Below are 20,416 nucleotides of genomic sequence, written 5' to 3'. Positions count from 1 at the left end.
TAGAATATTTGTTCCAGGTAAGACCTTAGAGTATTGTAGTATTGTATTCGTCCCAAGGCTTCAGTATACACGGAAGGATCTTGTCTGATGAGAAGAATCACAGGTTTTTAGTCAGACATATCTGAGCTTAATCCCTAGTCCAGTCATTTACCAGGTTGGTGACTTGTTACTTAGCTTCCCTGAGCCTTGTTGTACCCCTCAGGAAAATGGAGATGATGTGGATGTTATGCTGTCAGATCAAGGGCTTTGATCACCCATTATGCTGTTGAGACATTTGAACGCTTGGTCATCCTGACAGAACACCCTCACCCTAGGGAATGTCTGTTTTAGGCAACTGTCCATCAGGCAGAGTCATTTGCTTAAGCTCTTCTGGTTAGATACAAGGACATTCTTAGGCTGTCCTTTTAGTTCTTGGAGTATCTTTTTATTTTTTGTAAGAAAAAGGAGCAGCAAAGAAAGGAAATTAGCAAATTGATGTTGCTTAAACTTGAAAAAGTTCATGCTTGGCCGGGCGCGGTGTCTCAAGCCTGTAATCCCAGCACTTTGGGAGGCCGAGGCGGGTGGATCACGAGGTCAAGAGATCGAGACCATCCTGGTCAATATGGTGAAACCCCGTCTCTACTAAAAATACAAAAAAAATTGGCTGGGCATGGTGGCGCGTGCCTGTAATCCCAGCTACCCAGGAGGCTGAGGCAGGAGAATTGCCTGAACCCAGGAGACGGAGGTTGCGGTGAGCCGAGATCACACCATTGCACTCCAGCCTGGGTAAAAAGAGCGAAAACCCCGTCTCAAAAAAAAAAAAAAAAAAAAAAAGAAAAAGTTCATGCCTTTTCCCTGAACTGATGATGATAACTTTTTAAATTTTAGAGCCCTTATAGTCATTTTCAAAGCATTTTGTAATTTTTAAAATTAATTGTACAAAGGACTTGGCACATAGATTCTTGGCTGTTTCCCTGGAAACCTATAGCAGTGTAACTTTCATGAATCACCTTACTAAAAAAATATTTTTGAAAAAGAGTTTTTTATTTTGTTTTTGTCTTTGGAAAGTAGGGAAGAAGTAAGAGAGGGAGGATTTTCCTAAGCTAAAAAAAATATATTGTAAATATAATAAAATCATAGCTTATCTGAACTGATGGGACTTGTTATTTGTGGGGAATTTAAAATTTAATAAAGAAGTGAGAGAAGTTGGCATTTGCAGTTTTTATTAAGTTTTTATTAGACAACAGCGTCAACTGTGTAGTGTTGGCATCAAGCTTATAGTCTCTTATTTAGTATATTAAGTCAATTGATTAAAAACCGAAAGCCTGCCTATTTAGATTGCCGAGATCATAATGTTAACTGTCAGATTCTAAAGGTGTATAAGCCTGAAAACACCTTCATAGATTATTTCTGCTATGTGCTAAATGGCTCTAAATGCTGAAAAATGTCATAATTGCCCCCTTCTCCTGAGAAAAGTAATAGATGTTATTGGATATCCATTCCTTACAGACTCATTCACATTTTTGTTCTCCTGGATAATAGCCCCAACTATCAGGACATTTTCATTTAGGACCAGCAATAACCCATGTTTTGGTTTAAGCAGATCTAGCTGTAGATTACAATATTTCAAACCAAGAGGCCCATTCAAACCGTTTTCTGTTGCTTTAATCATAAAGGAGCTATTTACTCTTACAATGCTGGAGATTAAGGCTTTATTTTTCACTCACCATCATTTTCACTGGTACTTCAGCAGTCGTTGAAGTACCTTTCTCTCCTCTTTGGTTACATGGCCCCATTGAGCTGGAAGATGGATTATGGAGTGGGACTTCACTTATGGTACAGGAAGACATGTGAGAATGTTATGACCTTAGCATTTACTGAAAGTACAGGTTGTACAGGTTGATGATGATGATGACAACTTATATCTTGGTTTATCTTTGCCAGACATATTTAACATCTATTATTTTATGCTCATAATAACACACTGAAGTGGTATTATACAATGTGGCATTATGTAATCACTCCAAGTTTATCAGTGAAGAAATTAATGTTTAGGAATCTAACTTACCAGAGCCGCTCAGTTAGTAAATGAAAGATCAGGACTGAAGGCCAGATTCATTGACTCGAGACCCTGGTTATCAAGGATAGAGAGATTAATGATAGCCAACACTTTTTAGCAACAGGAACTGCTTTACATGTACACTGTCATTTTATTTCATTCCAAAAAGCCAGAGGAGGGCATTATGATTAGCTGCATTTTATAAACAAGGATACTGATGTTGTACTGGACTGAGCAGAGAAAGGTAGCACCAAGACAAAAGTATGCCAGATTGCAGGGTCTTTTATTATGCCGGCAACCACAGAGGACTCACGTCTCTCCAACCTGTGGCGTCGAAAGGAGGGTGCCAAGACTTTTTATACCCGAAAAACCACCTTGGGAGTTGGGGTGAGGAGCGGGGATGGGGATGAAAAGGTTTCAGACATTCCAAGGGACAGGGGATTCTGTGATTCACCTCCTGGGCGGAGACGACGGTGGGGGTCTCCGGACATTCCAAGGGCCAGGGGACTTTTGTCATTCTGTTTGTTACTTCAGTGGTTTACAGAAGTCAAGATAAGCATTTGTTTACACACAGATCTTAGTTATCCTGGGCTGCTTATTTTAGTTATTACCGATAAGCAAAGGCTAGCAATTCTGGCACAATATCACACTGAAGCTCAGAGTGTTGTAGAAATGTGCCATATCACCCATCCTGTAAATGGAAGAGTCATGATTAATCCCTTCTCTAATATAGTCTAGAGCTCATAGAGTGCTAGATTGTCTCTTGACCAGAAAGGGGGAAAACTTTCAAGAAATAAAAACCAATTTTTATCATAAATCACTCTAAATGGTATTTCAACGATAATATTAAGAAATTAAGCCTTTAATAAAACGTCAAAGTGTCTATATTAGAGTTCCCCAAGCAAAATTTCCAAAAGGGGTCTTTTTGCACATGTATGAGCTACTGTGTACTGTATTACCAATCAGTTTAAAGAAACAGAACACCAGCCAAGAGAGAAGAGCCAGCAAGCTGCTCACTGTGGTTTTGTAAATGTTTGATGATTAGAGTAGGTAATTACTCATATTATTTTGTAATTTATTTTTCAGAGGATGTATCTATCTGCAGATTTAAATATATGTACTGGCTCCAGATGCAGAATCTTTTCCAGGGAAATTTTCATAGTTGTCCTCATTCTAAAGTTGCTGTCTTGTGACTTCATTGTCTTAGGCCGTGGTGACCACTGGGAGTATTGGCCAAATCCTCTTCCCTGCTGACCTGAGTAGCCTCTCTGCAGAGTCCCCTGCTAAGACAGTCATTCACAAACAATAGGTGGCCATTGCCAGCAATTTGAGCACAGCAGTCCTCATACTTGGCAGCAGTTACCAGCAATTGGCAAGATATTACCAAATCTCCTGCCAAGAGAAAGCTAGGACTTTTAGAATTACCTTGTTCCTTTCACCTGGTTGCCACATTTCTCTTTAAAAAAAAAAAACACAAAAAGGAGAGTTTTATATGTGCAAGTATACTTCTTAATAGACTTCATGCTAAAACCGTCCTGGCATGGGTATCTTTGGGTCTTTAAAGTGCTTAGCAAAAGAAGTGCCCTTCCATATTGAAATGTAGAACTTTCCTGGGGTATTAAACTTGCTTTGGAGGTCCTCATTTCTTGATATATTGATATCATCTTGAAATCACACCATCCTCAGTCTTTAAGCATGGCCAGATCCCCAGATTCTGATCTTCTCAGGCCCAGATGAGGCTGAGTTTCACACACAGTGTTTTTACCTGTCCACCCTTTATTCTTCATAGCCCTGATCTTATTCCTGTGAGGCAGGGCTGAGCTCCAAAAGTTTGTTAGAGATCAACTGGGGGTGAGCAAATACCCTCAATTTCAGCAGGTGTCTCAGTCCTGTCTGCATTTCACCTTCTGACAGAACCTGTAGTGCAAATACAAGGTTCAAACTTGCATTTGCTGGAGCTCTCTAAATCTCTCTTCTCTGGGAAAACTATTCTGTAAATACCTGTCTGTCTTGGTTGCTTTAAAACATGAGATCTCATCCTTCTCCAGCTTCCATCTGATTGCAGCTTGGGCCTAGGTGATCTTTTGTCCCGTGTGTGTGTGTGTGTGTGTGTGTGCGCGCGCGCGTGCGAGTGTATGCGTGTGTTGTGTTCTTATCAATAAACTTTTCTTCAAGCCCTCTGCTGAAATTTGGATAAACTCAATTTTCATAGACCCTGCAGTTCAACCCTCTGTATCCTACAATGACTCCTGCTATTATAGAAACAGAAGGCAAGCAAGGAATTTTTTCCTTTTAGAATTCTCTGTTACCTTAGAATATTCAAGGAAATCATTTCTTACTGAAAGTTCTAACTATACTTGGTAATGTTATGACAGGAGACACACTATGTACTTATTTTGACAGTAAAATATATTTAGACTAAAATTTTAAATTATTCACATAGTTAAGGTGTGTTGCTATTCCATAATACTTCTCAAGTGTGTGTTTCAACTTTCAGCTTTCTAAAAAAACAAGCAAACAAACAAACAAAAAAACTCCATCAAGTAGGAATAGAATGTGAGAAATTCAGTGTATAAGAGAAATCTGTTTTTATGTTTCTCCAGGCAAATAATGTTTTATCTTAGAGCAGGCTCCCTGCCTTTGGTGTGCTCAAAGAAATTAATTTGACTGTTTATGATGTTATTTAATTTTCAATAATTATTCAAGCATATATAACCACAGACATCTATGTAGTAGGCAGATGGATCAGCAATTGTGCATGTAATTAGAAATAATCCTTGAAATACAAAAGTAGATTTTAATATTCAGCATCTAAAAAACTGCTGACATTACAAATTGCCCATACCCTGGGGTTGCAGCCAGTGATGTAAAAATTTAAATATAAGAATTTAAATGAAAATTTCTGCCTTCTCAGCATCAAGCAGTTATTGAATAGCAGTAGAAAATAATAGGCAAATCACTTAAAGAACACTTTCTTTTTTTCTTAAAGATTTGATGTGTTTGTAACTAATTATGTTAATAATGAATTGTAAATAATTTAGATTAGAGTAGTCTTCATAAAAGTCACATTCTCGCATGGAAAATACCAAATGGGAATTATATTAGTAAATACCAGCTCACTTTTAAGATTCTTACAGAGAAAGAAACATAAAATATTGAATTTTCAGTTCTTAAAATTTATGCTAGAGCTTATATTTACTATTGTCAATAAAATAGGGAATGTACTTTATTCGTTTCCTATTGGGAGAGAAGGAGAGATGAAAATGAGTTCATATGGTGAAATGAGTTCTGGTTTTTAGATTAATGAGTACTGAATTAAAGTTCATGGTCTGCCATTTACATGATAAATAACAAAGGTTTTAATCTTAGTCTCAGGATTTGTTGATGTTTTTCCTGTAATGCTTACTATTTACTTTTAGCAGTATTTAACATGGTCCCTGATACTTTCATAATATGTTAAAAATGTACAGTAAAAAGAAAAAAAAAAGCAATTGTTAGCCAGGCTTGGTGGCATACTCCTGTAATCCCAGCTACTGGGGAGGCTGAGGCAGGAGAATCGCTTGAACCCGAAAGGTGGAAGTTGCAGTGAGCAGAGATCGTGCCAATGCATTCCAGCTTCGGCAACAGAGCAAGACCCTGTCTCAAAAAAAAAAAAAAAAAAGAAAGAAAGAAAGAAAAGAAAACAAAAAAAGAAATTGGAAATATGGAAGGCAATAAAGGAAGACAGAGACAGAAAGAAAAAAAAAGAAATTGAGACAGGAAAACATGAGCCGTTTTCAGCTTCTTCTCATTCCTAAGCCAAAAAAAATCAGGTTTTTCAAGGAGTAATATCACCATCTTATGGCCTTTTGCAATAATGCTGCTAAAAATTAAGATTCCAGTTGTATTTTTGCAACTATAAACATCAGTTCTTTACTCTTAGATCAAAGGTCAGATCTTGTTCATATGTAAGATATTTTCTATCTTCATTTTTGAAGTAATAAAAAGCCTGATGTCACGTATCACAAATGTTTGCAGAGTATCTGCTTAGTGTCAAAATATGTATCTCAAGTCTCTACTTTATTAGATACAAAGATGAGTAAGGCACAAGTGTTAGCTTCAAAGAGCTTAGAGTTTGGGGAGGCTGTTTCTTCCAGAAAGAAGGAATTCATGGCTAGTGTGTTCTGACATTGGGTTCTGTAAATTACCGGGCATCTGTTCAACTTGAGAATGTGGGAAGGTTGGTATTACACATTAAAACCAGATGCTTCTGTGCAAAACAAGGAAACTGGGCCTTGGGCCCTTGGCCATATTGGGAGGAGACCTAAACTCTAGGGAGCATTGATTGGAAAATTGTAGACATAAATTCTAGAATCCCCTATTTCTTTCCCTTTTTTTTTTTTTTTTTTTGAGATGGAGTCTTATTCTCGTCGCCTAGGCTGGAATGTAGTGGTGTGATCCTGGCTCACTGCAACCTCTCCCTCCCAGGTTCAACTGATTCTCCTGTTTCAGCCTCTTAAATAGCTGGAAATACAGGTGCCCACCATCATGCCCAGATAATTTTTGTATTTTTAGTAGAGATGGGGTTTCACCATGTTGACTAGGCTGGTCTTGAACTCCTGACCTCAGGTGATCTGCCTGCCTCGGCCTCTCAAAATGCTGAGATTACGGGCACGAGCCACTGTGCCTGGCCCCCTGTCTCTTATTATGAAAGGCCGGGCAGGATAGGATTTGGTTCAAAGAAGAAAGAAAATGAATGGAGGAGTTGGCAGCATTCACTGTCTATTTCAAAGCCATAACTAGATGGGGTTACTATAGAGGTGGGAAGTAACCCTTGGCTTAGAACATGAGATCAATGCTGGTAGCAATTACAGCCTAACTCTAATCCCAATCTTTGATCTCACTTCTTCTAAACAGAATAGAAAAGTCAGGAGCATATTCTCTGCCCTGCTTTTGTGCCAGGACTTGCATTGTCTATTGCCCATACATGCTGGTTACAGGCACAGTTTCCTTTCCTTATGAAGAACCATGTGCGATCTGTGTCATGGTGCGTTATTGCCATTCTATTTGCTGGCCATGTGCACTGCTGTGGCTGCCACTGGAGCACTGAGAAGCATCTTCTCTGCAGCTTCTGATCCTGCGGTGTCTGCTGCGCCAAAGCTCACAATTTGGAGAAGATGCCACTGGGGATTAAAGAGCCAGCAGCATCGTTTATTTATTTGTCTGACTGTGCTAATTTACCAGTATCTTAGAAAGAAAAAATCTACTATTACAAAGCAATGATTTTCAATCCTATGGTCATGACAAAAGCTTTGAGACCACACACACCCCGCTACACACACCAGTCAACTCTCATTTCAGTTTTTTCCCATGGTATCTAGGACTAGTTAGTGCTTTAAATTGAAAATTTGCAGATACTACAAACCCAGAAAAATGTTCGCTTCCTGGTAAATGAGATGACTTGATGAGATGATGCTGCGATTCTGTGATTGTCACTACGATAATGTAATAGGAACTGTAGCGTAGCATTAATGATTTCAGTAGCTGAGTGGGAAATGAGAAAATATGTTTCCTTTGGTTATGATTAGGAGTAATATTATGCAACTTTGCATTGGAAATAACATAAACTGCATGCCATAAAATTAGTTTTCAATTGAAATGGGAGGCTGTAGTTATTTGAAGATGTTTTTCTTTTTTATTAAGCCAAGTGCCCTCTGGGATAACAGTTTTTGTACCTCTAACTCCTGGGCCCAATCTAGTTTTTCGTTAGGGCTTGTATTAGTTTGTTCATTCAGGTGTGTCTAGGCCACCTTCTGGTCATTTCCTTTTCAGCTAACACCCAGAGCCAAGCTGAGGAGAGAAGCTGCTCTCTTATCGCTGCCCCTTTGTGCCTTGTGTCTGAGCAGACAAGGAAAGCAGCAGCCTGTGTTGACTAATCCTGGCAGCTACCCTTCTTCCTCAAGCCTGGGTCAGAGCCTTGCTCAGTCATTGGCAGAATCAGCAGGATTCACAGACTCATTCCGAGACTTTTATGCTGTTTTATATTTTTAATCAAAAACACACAAGCACACATAAAATTACCACAATCACCACAGACCTTACATTTATGTAATTCCTTTCTACAGCCTGTTGGCTAAGAGTGTGATTTTGCATTTATATCCCAGCTCTGCCACTAGTGCCTTGTGACCAGGCAAGGTAAGCATAAACCTTAACAGCCTTGATTTGCTTGGTTTAAAAAAAAAGGAACTGATAATAGTACTGTTTATTGTGGATTATGATGAGTGTTATGTGAGGTCATGAAGGCACATGCCTAATTCAGCACCTGGGACATAATAAGTGCTCAACAAATGTTGGCTATAGTGATTATTTTATGAGTTTGCCCATATCCAGCTCAGCTCACTGTAGAGGACTGCACTTTTCTAGAAACTATATCAACTAGAGGCTATTCTCCTGTTCTGCATAACCTGGAGGAAGAGGATTCAAGGAAACTTATATCCAGCCTCTTTTAATTTTTTGCTATTCTTTTAGCTGTTATCTACCAGCCTTCTGGATGTTTTCCTAACAGTCATGTGCCCTGTGCCTTGCTTGCCATCATCCCCTCTGACCTTGCCCTCGCTGTTTGCCTCAGCACCTGCAATGTCTACGTGGGTGATTACCAAAAGTTCATCATTTCCATCTAAGTCATCTCTATTCTTCAGCTCATTTCCTTGGCAAAGCTGTTACGTTTTTATAAAGTTCTATTCCTGACACTGAATTCTCATAATCTTTTGGTTCTCTTTTTCTACTTACATGCCTCCCTACCTGTTGAAAAGCTGCGGTGATTTGTTAATTAACTCATTTACTCATCTTCTGATTTGAGAAATACCTTTGCATGCCCTACGCTGAGCATGGTACTCTCCAAGGTGCTGGAATACTGCAAGGAACAACTGTTTCACGAACACGCTTAAGTTTCCACACACAATTTATCATGCAACTCTGGGTCCCTGCAGTCCTTGGTTGTAACCGCTATTTTTAGACTGCCAAACCCACTAGAGGAGAGAAAAAAGTCACAGAATTGCTTATCAGCTCCATTACAGATTATTTCTCGAAATGCCCATGATTGCCCAATTACAACACTCATCACACCCTAAAATGTAACTTCCCATTTATTTACACATCTGTCTCCAGCTCTGCCCTGAGCTCCTGACACGGCTTCATTTGTTTATGACCCTGGTCTAAACCTGGCTTAGAGTAGGGATTCGGTGAATATTTGTTGAATTCATATCAATTCATTCATATCTCATTTTCAGCTTTATAACTTGTCTTAAGTTCTGCTTAGCAAACCTATTTTTCATAGTTTTCATCTTTCTTTCAGTGCCTGTTACAGGCCTTCCCGTTTCTACTTGAAACTTTTCTACTTTCTTCCACAGCCTGTCCTCCGATTTTACCTTCTGCAGAATAACTTGATTCAGATTTTGTGGAGGACGTTGACACCATCTGGCATGAGTTTCTTGGCCTTCCTGTCAGGCTGCTTATCCCTTCATGGTACCTCACTACCACTCTGTTATGGGAGGCAGCAGGAGCCACCTGGGTATTTCCTCCTCCCAGGACTCCCCTTCACCTGTGACTCCCACTGCACCTGGGCTGATGACCTGTAACAAAGCGAAGACTTCAAGCGAGTTTGTTGAATCCCTTCCCAAGGACCTGCCGAGAGCACTTACCTTAGACTGACTAGAGTTCTTGGTGCAATGTATTGCACACTTTGTATTGCCATGTCTCCACTGCTGTGACCAACTTTCAAGCCAGAAGTCAGCCAGACTTCTCTCCTGTTAAACCCCAGGCCACTGATCTTCTCAGCTCTGAACTTCCCAAAATGAGACTGGTCCTTTCTTGATAAACTCTATGTCAGATTCTATGCCTCACCTGAATCTAGCCATGCTGCAGATATAGCCTACAGCTCTCTGCCCCAGTCGGACTGTAGGATTCCTTTAAATTCCTGAGCACCAGTGGAGGTGATAAAACTTGCACTTTTGCCCTGATGTGGAAGGGAGGAAAATGAAATCTTAGGATATCTTAAACTATCCTGAAATCTTGGCCTCTGATATACTAGGAACCTAGAAATGTTCTGAATTTAATAAGGAAAATAAAAGAGCTAATCCTCTGTTCCTGAGGGCTGACTTATCAGGGGTGAAGATTCACTAGGATTGCCTTTGACAAAAAGGGAAAGTTTCGTAGGCCTGAAGGCTCTTGCCACATATTTTATGAGCCTTACTTTGGAGTGGCTTCTTTTATTTGGCCAGGGTAAGTATCTCCTGCTATCACATTCAGGCATTTGCTGCTGGCCCCTGGTTTGTGAGAAGTGCTTAGAGATGTGAATCATCCTATAAAGCACATTTTTCTTTAGGAAGGGATTGGGCTTGGGCTTGCCAGGCATGCAAGAGATTGTGAACCCCAGGAGAGCAGAGGGTACTTTCTGTCCTCACAGAGACACTTGACTGTCAGGATGCTTATTCCAGGAAGCTTAATTACAAACCACTGATAGGAGTTTATTTTAGTAACTACAGAAAATGTTTGTTTATGTAGGGGGAATTTTCCCTTCCTGAACTTAAGCTCTTGCCTAGCTAGCATTCAGTTACCCTTCAGATGGCCTGAGGAGCCAAAGTGTGAGTGTGGGGTGTGTGTGTGCGTGTGCATGCACATGTGATGTGTATGCACATGTGTGTTTAAGCTGCTGAGTACTTAAAACCTGCTTTTGTATTTTGATGGTTATTTCTAGTAGCAAATGAGGCTGTCCAATTTATCTCTGGCACTGAGCAAGCCCTGTTTGTCTCTGGCATGAAGCAGGCTTTGCTCATCTGGTGCCGTCTCTGGTTATCACACTACTCAGCAGGGGTAATTTGTTTTGTTTTATTTCTGTCCCGAAAGGTAATTAATAATACAAGGACAAAATTGTTTGTGTAGTGTTTTTATATTTTTGATTACCCAAAGAAGTATTTTTCAGGAGCCTTTCCAAATAGCTGCTTTGCACCTGGCTGGAAATCTGTACTCCTCGGCGACAAAGAGCTAACTTTTGGAAACCTTCCAGGGGTCCAATTCTTTACCTTCAGGTACCTCTGAGCCCCATTCAGTGTGGGTCAAGGAGGATTTTTAGAGAGTATTAATATCAGTGAAAAGTCTTTGGTGCATAGTAACATTGAGCCAGAATAATTTTCTGGATGCTGGCAGTGATTTAAAGAAATCCTTTGGAATGCTGTTACACATTAGGTGTTCTGCACAGTTCCTTCTATATGTCTTACTTGTCAAAACAACCAATATGGTCACTATTATTATTCTCTATTTAGAAGGTGAGGAAATTGAGATTTATGGTAACATAGTATTTAAAACATGCTTTTTGATTTTTTGTGTGCATGTATTTTTTTTGGTAACAGTTTTATTAGATGTCATTCACATACAATAGAATTCACCTATTTAGAGTGTTCAGTTCAATGGCTTTTAGATATATTCAGTTGTGAAACTCCCACCACAATATATTTTAGAACACTTATTATCAGCTCAACAAAGAACCTTGTACCCTTTAGCTATTACCTTTCAGCTCTCTCATTCCCTAAGCCCTAAGCAACAACTAACCTACTTTCTCTTTGTATGTATTTCTTATGCTGGGCACTTGTTTTCTATTCATTCATTCATTCATTCATTCATTTTTAGAGACAGGGTCTTGCTCTGTTGCCCAGGCTGTAGTATAGTGGCATGATCATAGCTCACTGTAATCTCAAACTCCTGGATTCAAGGGACACCCCTGCCTCAGCCTCTTGAGTAGCTGTGACTATAGGCATGCACCACCATGCCCAGATAATTTTTTTAACAATTGGGGGTCTCACTATGTTGCCCAGTCTGGTCTTGATTTCCTGGTCTCAAATGATCTTCCTTCCTTAGCCTACTAAGCACTGGGATTACAGGCATGAGCCACTGTGTCCAGCTCTTATGCTGGACATTTCATATGAATTTCATATGAGTGGAATCATGTAACATGTAGCCTTTTGTAACTAGCTTCTTTCATTGAGCATAATGTTTTTAAGTATCATTTGTGTTGTGTGTGTTAGTATTTCATTTCTTTTTATGGCTGAATGTTGTATGGATATATCACCTTTTGTTTATCCATTCAACAGTTGATGGACATTTGGATTGTTTCTGTGTTTTGACTATTAGGAACAAGGATATGAATATATAAGTTTTATAAAGATACATATTTTCTTATGAATATATTGAGGAACAGAATTGTTGGAGCATATGGTTACTCCATGTTTAATTTTTTGAGGAATCTTCCTACTGTTTCCCAAAGTGGTTGCACCATTATACATCCCACCAGCAGTCTATGAGCATTTCAGTTTTTCCACAGACACCTCAACATTTGCCTGTTGGTTTTTAGCCACCATACTAGATGTTAAGTGGTATCTTACTGTAATTTCTATTTACATTTGCCTAATAGCCAGTGACGTTGAACGTCTGACTCTCATGTTCTTCTTAGGCCATTTGTATGTCTGCTTTGGAGAAATGTCTATTTATAAAAGTACTTTAAAATTGAGCTATTTTTTTCTTATTAGTAAGTTGTAGTACTTATTTGTATGTACTAGATAGAAAACCCTTGTCAGATATATGATTTGCAAATATTTGGCTTGTCTTTTACTTTCTTGATAGGGGCCTTTGAAGAACAACGGTTTTTGATTTTCATTTTAATAAAATCTAGTTTATTTTTTTTAATTTGTATTGCTTGTGATTTTGACTTTGCGGCTAAGAGATCACTGCCAAATCCAAGGTCACAAAAATGTACCCCTGTGTTTTCCTACTTACTTTTGTTGTTCTAAAATATATTTTTCTTTTTATGGGCATATTCTCTAGTTGTAGAATCTTGGAATTTGATCACATGGCTATTTAAGCAGTAAAAAGACTCTGTTTATTCTGTGTGTGATCACAGAAATTTGTGTCATTCAGTTTTTGCATTGGGCTTTCTAAATACCTTATTCTACTCATCAGACATCATTTTTGTTCACTGTAGGTGCTGACAAACCTCTGGTTGGAACTTTGCTGTTATTCATTGGTCAATTTATGAATGAATCAGATATTTCAGTTCCTGTGTTTTATCTGATGCTTCTGTTTCTTTTCTGTTGTTTCATTGTTTTCTCTAATTGGCCTTATAAAAGTATTTCTGCAGTAAATACCAGAGTATTTACTGCAAAAACTTTTCATACTTTAAAAATGCCAAAAGAAGCTTTTAGAAAAGGAAGAATACCTGTCAATGTGCTACTCTCTTACATTATCAGTTTTTTGACAGAATGTTTAAAAGGTGATTTAAGGCTGGTTAGGCGGCACTTATCTGTGGGAAAGAACATTTCTCTTTCAGTTACTTAATAGCCTATCTGAGGCACCTGCAAGGAAAATTCTCCAAATTTCACAGACATCTTTGTCACCACAGTACCCTAGTGAATATAGAATGGCTGACACTTTTATAGCTGTTCTCCTTCAGTATCGACAGTCTTTGAGATCCTTTTACTTCGTGTGTGTGTGTGTGTGTGTGTGTGTGTGTGTGTGTATGTTTACCCAAAATGCTTCCATTATGACACTAACCTCCTTTATGTATTAAGAATGTTCCAAGAGCTGTTTGAAGGAAAGTGTCTCATTTATACGAAGAAAAGTCAAATTTTTATTTGTTTAATATTCATAAAAATTCCATGAAAGTCTAAGCATTTGAAAATACCTGATAGTGTTGAAATATATTTCTTTACATATAAGACTTTAAGTCCATAAAAAATCTTGTCTCGGATACTTCTTGTGACTTCCTTCTTTCGTTTTCTCAGGGGGAGTATTGATTTGCTTCAAATTGGCATTATTGTTTTGATTCTTTTATTATTTATTTATTTTTGAGCCAGAGTCTTGCTCTGTCACCCAGGCTGGAGTGCAGTGGCATGATCTTGGCTCACTGCTGCCTCCACCTCCCGGGTTCAAGCAGTTCTCCTACCTCAGCCCCCTGAGTATCTGAGATTACAGGGATGCACCACCACACCAAGGTAATTTTTGTATTTTTAGTAGAGACAGGGTTTCAGCATGTTGACTGGGCTGGTCTCAAACTCCTGGCCTCGAGATGCACCCATCTCAGCCTCCCAAAGTGCTGGGATTACAGGCATGAACCACCACAGCCGGCCTACCATTTTGATAATTTTAAACAATAAATAAGAATGTTGCCTGCTCATGAAGAAAGAATATTTGTGTCTGGATTTATTAATTAAAGTGAGTAATTAAATTCACTGACTAGGATAATTGTTACTTCCTACTTCTTTGCTCTGTTTTCTGGATGTGATTTCACTTCCCCATCAGCAATATTCACTAAGCCCTTTTCTGACTTTTCTTAACCCTGATTATCACTTTTAAGCCTTTTAGTAACTAACATTCAGTTTTTACATATTTGAATCAGTACTTTGGTTTTTACATTCATATGCAATTTATATTTATATTCATATACAATACCTCCGATTCGTATCATATACAATACCTCTTACCATATAGAATAGCAAATCCCTTATGGAAGCTATCCTATCTTCTCTCTTTTTCTTTCTCTACATTCTGTATCTCACATATTTTCCAGAATATCTCCTTGCATATAGAAGGCTAAGACAAATATATACTGATTTTATTTCATGTTCATCCATTAACTCTGATGTAAATTTCTTAACCTTGCTGAGTCTCAGTCTTGTTACCTATAAAGTGAATATACTGTCTCACAATGCATATTTGTCACAATGCATATGTATATATTTATGTGTGTGTGTGTGTGTGTATGGAGATTTATTATGGGAATTGGCTCACACAATGATGGAGGCTAAGAAGTCCCACAATATGCTGTCTGCAAGCTAGAAAACCAGGAAAGCTGATGATGTAATTAAGTTAAAGTCAGAGGGTCTAAGACTAGAGGATGAAGGGAGGGACGTAAGGAGATTCTGTTATAATTCCTGGAATTTGAAGACCTGAAAACCATCAACTCTGATGTCTAAGGATGGGAGAAGATGGTGATGTTTCAGCTCAAGAAAAGAGAGTGAGAGAAAATTTGCCTGGATTTTTATTCTTTCTGGGCCCTCAACAGATTGGATGGTGTCACCCATATAGGTGAGGGTGGATTATTACTCAGTCTTCTAATTAAAATGCTAATCTCTTCTAGAAACACCATCAAAGACACACCCAGAAATAATGTTTTTACCAGCAATCTGGGCATCTTTTAGCCCACTCAAGTTGATGCATGAAATTAACCATCGTTCAGTGCTATAGTATATATAAATTGAGAAAATTTTTATGAACGGCTTTGAATTTGGGGCCAGATTTGGAAAGAGCTGGAGAATGTCACTTCTGCCTGTTATTTCTCTGCTGCCTTCTATCCATGTATTCTTCTCTCCCAAGTTCAGTATCATCTGTGGAGTAATTGCTCAGAAAATATTTTCAAATTGACTTCTGGGTAGCTACTTCATTATATGAATATAAAAAGAATTATCTGTGAATAATATGGACTACATATAAGCAACAGCAAATATGTGAATAAGAGGGAAGGACTATAAGTAAGACTAGTGATTGGCTAACGCAGTGGTCTTACAGTCTTTTGATCATGCACTCCTATAAGTAAGATGTTTTTGACCATGCATTCCTCCAATATTTTGTGATCGGCTGAAACATAGACATATTAGTCAACTTCAGAAACTACCAGGTTATCCAAATGTGTTATTGTTATTACTAATGGTACTTATAATTATCAGTGTTAAGTTTCAGTCAAGAGATATGAACAAGGATAGGCATCATGGGAAATTACTCATTTTAACTGAGAGATTCAAGATATTCTTGTGGAATGAATCTCTCTCAACCTAACCTAATTCAAAACCCAGGTTAAAATTCGTGCCATTCAGTCAATCAATGACTATTTATTGAATGTCCCCTAGGCCATCTGACACTATTCTAGGCACTGAGAATATACCAAGGAACAAATCAATATGGCCTCTGTCATTATGCAAATCAAGTCTGTTAGTAGAGAATCAGCAGAGTGGAGGCAATCACAATGGATTTTGTAATTTCCAAATACATTTAAGGTTCCCCCAAATAAGAAGAACTTAAATGTTAGTGATACTTAATATGCATATTAATATGTACATTGTCCCTTTATCCGTGATTTAGATGGTGACCTACCAGCTGCAATATTTGTAGTGTCCCGAAGGCATGATGAGATAGTGAGGAAGTAGACTAGTGAGTACATTTTTATATTGTGTATATAACTTAACAGTGAAGTAAAAATCATTTGTGTATGACATTGCCTCACTGGGATTGATGCTAGCAATAGAAAGAACAGAAAATGTGTTCCTCCTAGGCTCTAGCACAAAAACTGTAAGAAAACTTCAGGCAGCAGTTAGAACGTTTTGATTAGACTGATGATAATGTAGTTCTTCCTTCAAACCCTTGAATTTCATTCCATTGCTAACAGGATGAAGTCCATACTCCTTGACCTGGCACGCAAGGTCTTCATTCCTTTGACCCTGCCTGCTTTTCTAGTTTTGCTAACTCCTTTTTCATATTCATACATTTCTTGAATGTCATCCTCACCCTACTTATCTAACAGTTTCCAACTTGCCCTTCAAAACTCTGCTGAAAGATCGTCCCCTCTGCTAAATCTTCCCAGATGTTTCCAGACAGGTACTTACAGTGTGCTCTAACCTCAGGTGGTATCTTCACTTGGATGCCTGTCAACCCTCAGGTCACTGTATTTTAATTATCTTTACCTCTCACTTCCCCTCACTAGACTGTAAACTGGTGATACAAACCTGTCCTTACAAAAACGAAGCCAGTTTTGCTTTGGGAGGAATTTTAGATACAGCTTAATTTCGGGTGGGGTTGAGAGGTCTCTCCCAGTCAGTTGTCTCATAACTGAACTTCACTGTGCATATTTCCAAGCCCTCTGTTTGCAAGTAAAGTAAAAGCTTCTCCAGGTGTCAGTCAGCCTGGAGCAATCCCTGCTCTACTGCATACTAGCTCTGTGATCTTACCGCACTTAACCTCTTTGTGCCTTCATTTCCTTTTCTGTAAAATGAAGATAACAAGCATACCTATTTTATAGCATTGCTATGAGGCGGGAGTGGATGTGAAAGTACATGCAGAGCCCTCAGAACAGTCAATGAGCGCTAGCTACTGTTCTTAAAATGCAAAGTCTATGCAATCACACATAAGAATGCATTGCCTTCAGCCAAAGTATAAATGACCTATCAGGCTTTTGTTTGTTTTGAGGATGCCTGATGAGGAAGAAAGAGGGAGGAATGTTTGGAAAAAAAAAGTAAAGAAAGTTGAGAACAGGGCCTTAAAAGCACGATTGCCTCAGTTTTCCCAAGTGAAATCTGTGAGTTTGGTAGATTTCCAGTTGTACTGGTAGGAAATTGAGTAGAAACACTGGCGCTCATGTAATTTTTGTTGTTCCTATTGTTGTTTTCTCCAAGAGAAATTGTTAATTTTGCTATATACCCCGTCGTATTCATGAGAAATGTAGCGGGAACCCCACTGGATTAAAGCACCCCCCCCCTTTTATTTATATCACTTGAATGTTTAATAGAGCTAAGATACTTGCTACCTTCATGAGGAGCTTGCTGTATGCACAGGGAATTGCACGCCTCCACCGTCTCAGTGGCTTATCTCAGTAACTAGTTGGAAAAGTGATTTGCAGCAGCTCATGCTCTCTGGAACTATGACTTTGAGCGCTTCATCTCACCGCAGGTCTCCTTGTCAGCCTGTGATATGTTATGGCTCTCTTTGTCGGACCATATGTATTCTTTCAATGTCTCTGACAGCAGGGTCTCTGAAATCCACAATTTCAGCTGGCGATGAGAACTGTGGTCAGTGTTTATTTGAGTCATTTTAGTGCCATCTAGTAAAATTGAGCAATGGCTGTTGAGTAAAGAACAAGGTGAATATTCAGCAATTGGCAAGTGTGTAGAACTGTAATTGATTTAAGTTGAATTCACTCCTAAGCCTCATTCATTCATAGTCCTTTCCTGTGTCGGCCAAGTGGTAATAATATATTAAAGCTCGGTATCTCTCCTCTAGGCTGTGGGACTCCTGAGGACAGGTCAGTCCTTGGTCATCTTGTGCTTACGCATAAAGCAGATTCAGCACATATGAAGTTCTCGTCAAGGGTCCAGTGAAGGATTGTGTGTGAGACAGGATCTAAGCATAGTATCGGACAATTGTTAGTGATGTTACCTTGAGAAATTTTTATGAAGTTTTGATTATGAAAATTTGTAAGCACGTGCACAAGGAAAGAGAACAGTGAAATGGGCCCTTGTATACCTATCCTCCAGTTTCAACAGCTATCCGTCCTTGGCCACACTTGTTTCATTTATACTAATTTTTCCCATCTTAATATTCTAAAGAAAGCCTAGAAGTAAGATTTGGGTATTTATGTACAGATAATTCCATAAATTAAATAAATGTACAGCTTAATTTGCATTACCAGCCTTCAAGGGATATTTGCTAAGAGCAAGTTCTCTATAACATTTTTAATGCCTGAGATTGAAAAAGGCACTATCCCTATCTGTTTGCACCCTGTTTTGACCACACAGAACCAGTTGTTTTTAGCGTTTCTCAAGATTCTCATTGCTTAATAACTTGTGGACCTAAAGCATGAGCAAGATAGGATTTCAGTGTCAAAGTGTGGAAGCTTGCTCATTTGTTCCTTCATTTCTTCATTCAGTGAACATGTGTAAGAGCATCTCTCCTAATGGAGTTGCTGTGGGGATGAAATGCCTGTCATCTAATGAGTGTTCAGGCAGAGTTATTGATTACCATTTTATGACTGTTCTGTACCAGGGCCTATGCTGGGTGCTAAGATTAAAAACGAAAAAGAAACAAAACCCAAACATTTTCTTAGTATTTTTCTAAAACTCTTTGTCTGGAAACGATCATTTTAGAGATCCTAAAGAGAGCCTAGATGTGAAGAATGAAAGAGGGGGAAAGAGGTAAGGAATGCGAGCATAGAAAAGGGAACTGGATGGATAAGACTGGTGTGGTTAGAGGAAGACTCTGGTAGGATTCCTTTCCCTGCTCCTTGAGGATGGCATGCTCTGCCCTAAGCCCATGGTATTCTGTGCTGCAGTGCAGGCAGCTAGGGGTGAGGAAAGGGTGGGCAAAGGCTGCCTTCTGGTCTCAGAATTAGTGACAAGCAGCAGCTACCACCACAGGACCTGCACCCCACACCCGCCAGTCATCAGGATCCTTCCTGCCCTAGTGGAGCACAGTTCAGCCTCTTAGCTCCAACTGGAACTCACTTTTTCATAGTGTGACTTTCACCACCATCCATTAGTACCTCACTTCTCTTTGTAGTTTTTCCTAGGACTTAGGATGCATGTTGTGAAATGCCGCCTTTGGCCTAAAATTTGGATACGTGATTCCTTTGAATACTCACCTAGGTGTCTTTTGTGTAGGTCTGGTAAGACCCGTAGCCATATGCATTTCTTCTTTCTCTGTGTTTCTCTCCCTGCATCTCCTTTAGTACTTAGCTCTTCTTTTCTGTTTCTTAGTTTTCTTTATCTAATCTGTATCTCCCTTCTCCTTTGTGACTTTCCCGGTTTTGACTTCTTTCTGTATTTGGTTTCTTTTCTTTTTCTGTTTTTTGTTTGTTTGTTTTGTTTTGTTTTTTTGAGATGGAGTATCACTCTGTTGCCCAGGCTGGAATGCAGTAGTACAGTCTCAGCTCACTGCAACCTCTGCCTCTCAGGTCCAAGCAATTCTCTTGCCTTACCCTTCTGAGTAGCTGGGACTACAGGCACCACACCCAGCTAATTTTTTGTATTTTTAGTAGAGACAGGTTTCATTGTGTTAACCAGGATAGCCTTGATCACCTAACCTCATGATCTGCCCACCTTGGTGTCCCAAAGTGCTGGGATTACAGGTGTGAGCCACTGCGCCTGGCCTTGATTGCTCTTTACTCACTACCCTGGCTTTTTTTTTCCCCCTCTTTCTTCTTAGGTGACTATGCAAAGGCATTCAGGAATACAGCATTTTTGCACTTCTAAAAATATCAGAGAACTTTAACATTTCACTGCCTCATACTTGGGGATAGAAAGGGAGCTTGAACCCTCATCTTTAAACTGAAGTATTGTTCTTACAGCCCTGACAGGTGCCTGACCATATACTCTTTTGTTTATTTGGATGCTGGCAGCAGAGTGCTCCATGTGCACTCACTGGGGATTGCTGTGAGTGTGAAAAAGACATGGCCCCTGCCCTTATGGGGCTCACCACCCAGTATACCTTATGGTGAAATGCTGTGCCCCTAAAAGACACTGAATGACAACTTCAATTGAGTGATCTTATTGGGGGACCTATAATTTACAATATATGTACATTCACTTA

General features: G+C 39.1%; 1 protein-coding gene across 4 annotated transcripts in view; it reads left to right on the top strand.

Annotated features, from left to right (window-relative positions):
- The window catches only part of FAT3 (FAT atypical cadherin 3), a 662,573-nt gene that overhangs the window by 310,064 nt on the left and 332,093 nt on the right, over positions 1 to 20,416 (top strand). The gene's annotated exons all lie outside the window — the stretch shown is intronic.

This window comes from Sapajus apella, unplaced genomic scaffold (assembly GCF_009761245.1).
Source record: "Sapajus apella isolate SASKATOON/1434 unplaced genomic scaffold, GSC_monkey_1.0 scaffold34, whole genome shotgun sequence".
NCBI lineage: Eukaryota > Metazoa > Chordata > Mammalia > Primates > Cebidae > Sapajus > Sapajus apella.
The sequence above is the reverse complement of the archived record's forward strand: the minus strand, read 5'-3'. Positions and strand labels throughout refer to the sequence as shown.